The sequence below is a fragment of the Mus caroli genome, chromosome 14 (genome assembly GCF_900094665.2).
Source record: "Mus caroli chromosome 14, CAROLI_EIJ_v1.1, whole genome shotgun sequence".
NCBI classification, from domain to species: domain Eukaryota; kingdom Metazoa; phylum Chordata; class Mammalia; order Rodentia; family Muridae; genus Mus; species Mus caroli.
This window is the reverse complement of record NC_034583.1, coordinates 5323206-5332931: the sequence shown is the minus strand read 5'-3', so window position 1 is coordinate 5332931 and position 9726 is coordinate 5323206.

The following is a 9726-nucleotide window of genomic DNA, read 5'->3' as shown; positions in this document are numbered from 1 at the left end:
CAAAAGAACATTTTGTGTTTTGTAAAGTTCCCTTTAAATTTTGGTGTGTGTGTGTTGGGATGGTATGCTACAATGTATATAGGTGTCCTCAAAGGGCAGAATAGAGATTTAGATCCCCTTGAGACTCTTTGATTGTTGTGATAAGAACTCTTGTCCTCTGTAAGAACTGCCAGAACTCATAACTGCTGGGCCCATCTCTCTCCAGCATCAAGAAAAATATTTTTGACTTTGGTTTACTATTGTGCATTTTCTAACCGAATGAGTGAAATTTTGCCTGGTAACATTTCACCTGATTTTGAAGCACTGTAACCTTGTTTGGCAGATCTGTTGATGAACTGCTCCACACCCTTCCCTCTTTAAAAATAGACCCTTGAATGGCTCTGTGTTCTGGGCTCACCCATGAATAAAATAGAGCCTTTGCATAGTTACAAAGCATTCTTGTTTGTTTTATAGAATTTAAAAATAAATTTTTAACAGACAACCTAACTGTTATAATCTTTTCATGTTTATTAAGACAAACTTTATGTACCCTCATGCTTTGGGCATGTTTGCATAGCAGTTCAATTGGGAGAAACTACAAATTTTCCTCAGAGCCCCTCTTATTTGAGTCATTGTCTGCTTTACTGTCAAACCAAGAGATAGTATATAAATTTTGCAATCTTTAGGAAAATAGTAACCAGGAATATATCACAGAAACTTAAACATTATCTAGATATATTTTGCTCATGTATAGTAACCCATAAAAGTTCTTCCTCTCAGCTTAAAGATTAGCTGTCATAACTCCTCTCATGACAAATCACATTTCTGATCCTTTCCATGAGACATCTAGCTGATGAGGACAAATCTCTGGCAACCACATAGTGCATCAGTTCTTTTTTTTTTTTAATTTATTTTTTTTTATTAGGTATTTTCCTCGTTTACATTTTCAATGCTATCCCAAAAGTCCCCCATACCCACCCACCCCCAATCCCCTACCCACCCACTCCCCCTTTTTGGCCCTGGGGTTCCCCTGTACTGGGGCATATAAAGTTTGCAAGTCCAATGGGCCTCTCTTTGCAGTGATGGCCGACTAGGCCATCTTTTGATACATATGCAGCTAGAGACAAGAGCTCCAGGGTACTGGTTAGTTCATATTGTTGTTCCACCTATAGGGTTGCAGTTCCCTTAGCTCCTTGGGTAATTTCTCTAGCTCCTCCATTGGGGGCCGTGTGATCCATCCAATAGCTGACTGTGATNATCCACTTCTGTGTTTGCTAGGCCCCGGCACAGTCTCACAAGAGACAGCTATATCTGGGTCCTTTCAGCAAAATCTTGCTAGTGTATGCAATGGTGTTAGCGTTTGGAAGCTGATTATGGGATGGATCCCTGCATATGGCAATCACTAGATGGTCCATCCTTTCATCACAGCTCCATATTTTGTCTCTGTAACTCCTTCCATGGGTGTTTTGTTCCCCTTTCTAAGAAGGGGCAAAGTGTCCACACTTTGGTCTTCGTTCTTCTTGAATTTCATGAGTTTAGCAAATTGTATCTTATATCTTGGGTATCCTAAGTTTCTGGGCTAATATCCACTTATCAGTGAGTACATATTGTGCGAGTTCCTTTGTGTTTGGGTTACCTCACTCAGGATGATGCCCTCCAGGTCCATCCATTTGCCTAGGAATTTCATAAATTCATTTTTTTAATAGCTGAGTAGTACTCCATTGTGTAAATGTACCACATTTTCTGTATCCATTCCTCTGTTGAGGGGCATCTGGGTTCTTTCCAGCTTCTGGCTACTATAAATAAGGCTGCTATGAACATAGTGGAGCATGTGTCCTTCTTACCGGTTGGGACATCTTCTGGATATATGCCCAGGAGAGGTTTTGCGGGATCCTCCGGTAGTACTATGTCCAATTTTCTGAGGAACCACCAGACTGATTTCCAGAGTGGTTGTACAAGCTTGCAATCACACCAGCAATGGAGGAGTGTTCCTCTTTCTCCACATCCTCGCCAGCATCTGCTGTCACCTGAATTTTTGATCTTAGCCATTCTGACTGGTGTGAGGTGGAATCTCAGGGTTGTTTTGATTTGCATTTCCCTGATGATTAAGGATGTTGAACATTTTTTCAGGTGCTTCTCAGCCATTCGGTATTCCTCAGGTGAGAATTCTTTGTTCAGCTCTGAGCCCCATTTTTTAATGGGGTTATTTGATTTTCTGGAGTCCACCTTCTTGAGTTCTTTATATATATTGGATATTAGTCCCCTATTCGATTTGGGATAGGTAAAGATCCTTTCCCAATCTGTTGGTGGCCTTTTTGTCTTATTGACGGTGTCTTTTGCTTTGCAGAAGCTTTGCAATTTTATGAGGTCCCATTTATCGATTCTCGATCTTACAGCACAAGCCATTGCTGTTCTATTCAGGAATTTTCCCCCTGTACCCATATCTTCGAGGCTTTTCCCTACTTTCTCCTCTATAAGTTTCAGTGTCTCTGGTTTTATGTGGAGTTCCTTAATCCACTTAGATTTGACCTTAGTACAAGGAGATAGAAATGGATCAATTCGCATTTTTCTACAGTGCATCAGTTCTTATAGCCTGCATTTTGTTAGTTAAATCTGGGTGGTTTTTAGAGTGAGATACTCCTGCTCTATACTGCAAATCACCATCATTGTCTAAATAGCAACTGGTCCATTGTATGGTATTCTTCTGTACATGTGTAGTGAAGATAATGTTTCCTAGTGCAGATTCTTGCTTGCCCTAGCTTACTATTCTTGCCTTACTTTCACTGTATAGGAAAAAAATTGGGGAGGGGGAGGATTTATGTGCCCATGGAGATCAGACGAGGGCATTAAATTCCCTGCAACTGGAGCTATAGGTGGTTGTGATGGGGCATAGTGGCTGGGAACTGGACCTAGGCTCTCTGGAAGAGCAGTAAGCATTTTAGCCACTGAGCCATCTCTCCAGATCCTGAAGTATTGCCTTTTAAGTTGTATATTCTGTAAAGGTATATCTAATATAATGTGTCCTTAAGAGCCTACTGATTGACTGAGCTCTCAAAATATACACAAAAATGCCAGAGAATAGCAGCTGATAGTATAACATGACTAATATTTATTACATGTTCATTCTCTAGTGGGCAGTGAACATGGATTCCACCTAATCTACTGAAGTAACTGAGAGTCGCAGAGATGATTGGTTCATGATCACACTCATTGCAAATAAACATCAGCATGCTAGTTAAAAATGCTTCCCATAAACAACAATTTATTTCTCTCATAGAATGAAAAGCTTTAAAAGTTAGGCTGTTTCTGGTATCGATCAGCATTTATGAGGACATTTGAGATTTCTTGCTTTTCCTCATGATCACAAGATGACTATTGTAGTCATTTTTGGCAGTTTCAGTACAGTGCAGTAGACTTTTGTGAAGGTTGGGTCTGTGGTGAAACAATGCATTATGATGAAAACACATGGCAAAAGAATCTGTTCTATGGAACCATGCCTTAGAGAGAGAGAGAGAGAGAGAGAGAGAGAGAGAGAGAGAGAGAGAGAGAGAGAGAGAGAATATGTGTAACTAAGCATTATGGTTGGTCATAGATAAGAGAGTGCTTTGAGCTTTGAGCTGAGTACTCTGGACAGCATTTTGGAAAACTGAGGTAGACTTGGAGCTTTAGTAGTCTCTCTCTGAGGTTGAATGTTCCAGGCGGTGAAAGAGTATAGTAATGGTAGTGGGTTTTCTAGGTGGAAGGAACAGTTTGCACAGAAGTGTGTGTGTGTGTATGTGTGTGTGTAATGCATCTAGGCTAATACTCAAGGTGTAGAAAACATTGAGAAGAATTCTTTCTTCTATTTCTACCGGTCTTGTAGATTGTATTTCTGGTGCTAGAGGACTTTCAGAAGTGTGACAACAATAGAAAGGTTATTAGAGAAGGTGAGTCTAGAGGACCAAGAGAACAAGGAGAAACTGATGAAAATGGCAGAGCAAGAACTTCATGGAGGGAAAAAAAGGGAAATTGACCTTTTCCAACACCCCAAGGGTCTGACAGGAAATTCTAGTGTGCATATTAATCTTGAGATTCACCACAAAAAACAATTCCACCATTTTTGGACAAATTTAAAGCAAGCTTTATTAAATATTAAACACTAAGAGATAGACTTCAGTCAGGACCGTTCCCTGGAATTTCCCACCCGAGAATGTTGCATGTTGCAGGGGTTATGAGGACAAACTCTTAAGTCACAGTACTTTCTCACAAGGCTTTTTTTTTTTTTAATTTATTTTTTTTTAAAGAACTACAATTCCCAGCATTCCAGGAAGTTACCTGGTTCCTGGGCAGGTGGGACTTACAGGTTAATTTTGTGAGACAGCAGGTACCTGTGTTGTAGACATTCTTGGCTGAGATGATCCGATCTTGCTGACAGGACCACGTTTCCCTTGGGAGAGTTCTGGTGAGAGTTTGCATGTGCCCATTTCTTTCTTAGGAAATGGAACTGAAAATCACACCAGTTCTATAACCAGTTGAAGAAAGCATTAAGATTTTTAATGCATATGTGACAAGTCTTAGTGACTCATTTGTATATTTAAACTTGCTAAATATGTATACTTTCCACTCCCCAAATCCATTCATTTAAATATCCGTCTGTCTGTCTTATTCTGATAGCCTTCTAACTGTCTATAATCACTGAACATTTTCCAGTCCTGGGACCTTAATTTTCCACTGGCTCCTAATACTCCTCTACTAGTCTATGAATGCTGGTACAGGGTTTCCCTAAAGTGGGTATTTCCTACTTCTTGCCTTCCTGCTTGTTTCTTTCCTTGAAGTTTTCTATTTTACAGCCCCATGGAAACTTCATCATTAGTTCACCACAGAGCAGGCAATTGAGAACCCACTTAGCTGGTGCTTGAGGAGTTGGTATGCATTGTCTTCTGCAGTTAAGTTCAATGGAAACATTCAAGGCTCTGAGTAATTGAAAAATAATTTTGTTTTGGTCCGTTTTTGCTTGTTTGTTTTTAAACAATAGTATTTACTCTATGCATCCACTTGAAATTTTTCCTGCTTATTTTCTTAAACAACAAAACCACAGGAATTGCAATTTACCACATTTCAGTTTATTTATGATCTAATGATACAATAAAAATTTGTTAGAAAGACTATCATAGAATGATGCATTTGGAGTAGCTGAACAAAATCCTGTGTCATTTATTTATATGAAAACAAATGTTTTAGATGAATTAAGATTTCATGTGAATATACTCCCTTTTTTGATGGTGCATTGAGTTAAACTTTCAAATTTGATTTTACTGTTATGTGTATCCTTCCCCTCTTTTAAATACGAATTTTGAAGTGAATTGCACACGTGGTTAAATCTTATAAACTCTTCAAATTTTTGAACAAATGTCACTCAGCATAATAGCATTAAAATTCAATTAAATTGGAACTTTAATTTTTTCATCAATTTAGTGTGGTGTGTGTGCGTTTGTGTGTGTGTGTGCATGCATGTGCATGTATATGTGTGGCACATGTGTGGAGATCAGAAGGTGACTTATGAGTATTTTTTTTCTTCCATTATCTGAGTACTGGGGCTTGAACACAGGTGACCAAGTTTGGCAGCAAGTACATTTACTTACTGAGCCATCTTGTCAGCCTGTAATTTTTATAGTCATATTCTTCAGAGGTTAAATTGAAATCACTTTTTGGGGGCGGGGAGTTTTAAGACAGGGTTTCTCTGGATAGCCCTGGAACTCACTCTGTAGACTAGGCTGGCCTTAAACTCAGAAATCTACCTGCCTCTGTCTCTCAAGTGCTAGGTTTAAAGGTGTGAACCATCACTGCCTGATGTGAAATCACTTTTTAATGTCTTTGTTTAGTCTGATTTTCTTAAATTCTGAGAAAAGTGGAAATTGTAGACAATAGAAAGACTATAACATACATATTTTTTTATATAGCTCTCTGAGTCTAAATACATGCCAGGTTGCTCATCCACAAGCTTGTACAGCAAATAGAATATTAGCTAGATTAAATGTAAATCTCACCTGTTAGTCAACCTATGATATTGCAACAGGTGGAGATGTTCACCGTGATTAGCAAGTTGAATAATTAGTTAGCCCTTGAAAATCTGGAGTCTTGAGAATTTGCTCAACATCAAACCAGGGTTAAACACCACTGCTTGTATTCCTTAAATTTGGAAATTAGTAACAGAGAAAAGAAATGGATTCATTTTAACTCTAGATGGCAGTTAAACACAACTAACAAAGATCTTTTTTTTTAAATATAAAAATAGTAAAGCACACATTCTGTTCCTGACATCTAGTTAATATATTATCCAAATGAAGTTCTGAGTTGATGTTACTAAACAGATGTGTACAAAATGTGATTGTGCACATGTTAAATATATAGTGGAATCCTATCATGGCAAGGTATGTGTTTTTTTTTTTAAATCTGGAGTCATGGCATGCACTGATTTATATTGCATTTTGTTTTGTAATTTTAGCTCAGTCTAGTTTATTTTATGTACAGTTATTTAATAAGTCACCATTTTACCATTGCAATATTGGTAAAAGTACTACATTTTTAATGATTGGAATGTTTCTCAGAACTTTATAGGGGGACAGAAAACCTTGTGAGAGCATGCTTTTCTCTTGCCCTTTGTGTGGACTGTGTGTTAGTGGACTTGGAGAGAGTTATGAACAACCCTCTCCTGAGTGTTAGGATGTCTAACTAGTGGTACAAAAGGCTCTTACACAAGACAGAGCTGAAACGTTTCATCCAACTTGTCAGCCAGCTAGCAAGGAAAGGTTGTGGTAGCTTTAAAACATTTAATTGCATTTAAAAATGAAAACAGATGCATCTTGAAAGGCGTTGTTTGATTTCTTTCTCATTTCTGGTGTCTAGCAATTCATGCGAAGTCTGATGAATGGTTATGCAGGCCCTGGTCCTGCTCACCACATACCTATAGGCCTAATGGAATTGGGAAGGAATGTTGCAGTCAAGATTCAAATGCATGTTGGTGCAGGTATGCGCACTCGAACCTTGGACCTCACTGAACACCTCAGGTGCTGGAATCAGCATTTGCTGTTCGGATTGCTTATAGAATAAATGTTCAGTAGGGTCCACGAAAGTTATGTGGTATTGTTGCAGCAACTTCCTTTGGAGTTATCTCCAAACTCCTGACAGTAGCTACTGGTTTGTGACAGGTTCTTGATATTGCCAGTTTAATGTATTTCAGCTGGCATAAGAATAAATGCCTTTTCTGCATTAAAAGCCACACGAAGTCATGTGTAAGTTACACATTTATTTTAGAGAAATTTCTACTAGAGCTTTTTGTGCTTCCTCTCTTATTAGCCTGTTTATTTGCGATGCTAATGAGTGGTTTCATCATTACATCTTTATTCTTGTGTATTAGGCATTTTGCTCATACTCCCTCCTCCCACCCTTCCGTGTCCTTCATTCTTCCCTCCTTCTGGTCCCTTCTTAAATAGTCCCTCTTCTGGTTTTCATGTTATTATTTAAAAGTATGGGTTCTGTAGAGAGGAGAAAACATGCAATATTTTTGTTGTCTAAGTCTGCTTTATTTTGCTTAATGTGACCTCTAGTTCTATATATTTCCTGTATTTAACATGATTTCACTTTTCTTTGTGGTCAGATGAAACTGCATTGTATATACATAGAACATTTAACTTACTCATCTGTTGACAGAGACATAGACTAATTCTATAACTTCTCTGGCTGTGAACAGTGCTGCAGTAAATATGGATGAGCAGGACTCAAACTAGGTGCTGGGAACCAAACTCAAGTCCTCTTCAGGAGGAGTAGAATGTGTTTCTAACCACTTAGCCATCTCTAGCTGTAACGTTGTTTTTGTTTTTAATTTTGTGTGTATTCTGGATAATAAACCCTTGTCAGATGAGGAGCTAGTGAAAATTTCTCCCACTGTGTAGATTATCTTTCTACTCTTCAATTTCATCCAACTCAATTCTATTTCATTGATTAATATGTCTGTATGTCAGTATCCTGGCAGCCAAGTGTTTTGATTAGTTTTATGCTCTACCTGCCTTTAGCTCTAGGAAGTGACTGTGCTACCACCCCCCTCACAGCTTTCCTTAAACCCTCAAATAAAAGACACAGACACACAGTTGTTTGTTTTCAACTTGCTTTCTTGGCACAATTGCTGGGCACCCCTATCTCCCACCTGGAAAAGCATGTTGTTATCAATTTCTTATCTCTGCCTTTCCCACCTGCCCTAAACTTCAGTGGCTAAACTTCCCTGACCACCGCTTGTAGGAGCAGCCACTGTGGCCACTCTGTATTAAGATCTCACATTCTCTGCCTCTACCACCTGCCCTAAACTTGTGTGTATTCTGGATAATAAACCCTAGTCAGATGAGAAGCTAGTTAGATAGATGCTAGGTGCATCTATCCCCTGTCAAACATCCCTGGCCACCCGCCTGTAGTAGTAGCCACAGGCCCTAGCTCCTCCTGAGACCTCACATGGTTGCCTGGTTCTCCTCTCTCCAAAGCATGGTGATCCCTGTTCTTATTCCTGTGTTCCTTTCTCCTCTTCCAAAGACCTGGAAGTCTTGCCTGTCTCTTCTGCCCAGCAATTGGCCCATGCCTTCTTTACTGACAGATCAAGAATCAATTAGGGAGCAGGACCTTAGCATCAGACCCACCCCTTACACACCCAAGTCCATTGTCTGTGTTGCTCTCTACATTCTCATCTTCCAAATCTGTAGAACAGCACATTGAACTCCAAGCTTTCAATGGCTTTTCCAAACCAAAGTTAAAATGCCAACACAATCATTCTAAAGACACATGTCAGGTAAGGTCTGTCACAGCAATGTCCCATGGCCTGGAGCCAATTTCTGTCTTAGCGTTTCTGGCATGGATAATCTTTTTTGTGTACTCTTGAATTTGGTTATAAGTATTGACAATATTTTTATCTATGTTCGTTAGAGAAAAATTGCCCTATAATTTTCTTTTTTGTTGGACCATTGTGTAGTTTTAGGATCTGGGGAATAGTGGTTCTATAAAAAGAATTTAGTGTTCCTTTTCATTTTTTATGAATAATTTGAAGCATATTTTGTTCTTTGAAGATCTGGTGTAAGCCTGTACTGTACTCATCTGATAGTAGGTTTTCTTTTTAGTTAGGAGACTTTTAATTACTGCTTCTATCTCATTTGATTTTTTATGAATCTAATTACTATATTAGTTACTTCATCTTTATTTAATTTATGTAGGTCATGTAAATCTTTAGATTTATTTATTTTGTATATGTGAGTATACTGTAGTGGTACAGATGGTTGTGATGATATAGTTGGTGGGAACTGAATTCAGGACCTCTGCTCGCTCCGGTTGGTCCCACTCGCTCCAGTCGATCCCTCTTGCTCCAACCCTGCTCGCTCCAGCCCAGAGATTTATTTATTATTATATATAAGTGCACTGTAGCTGTCTTCAACCACCTGATATGGTTGACCGGATTTGAACTCAGGACCTTCGGAAGAGCAGTCAGTGCTATTAACCACTGAGCCATCTCTCCAACTCATATAAATCTTCAGATTTATTAATTTCCTTAAGATTTTCAGTTTAACATGAAACTGAAGAAGAACGAAGACCAAAGTGTGGACACTTTGCCCCTTCTTAGAATTGGGAACAAAACACCCATTTAAGGAGTTACAGAGACAAAGTTTGTAGATTAGACAAAAGGATGGACTAGACTAGAGACTGCCATATCCAGGGATCCATCCCATAATCAGC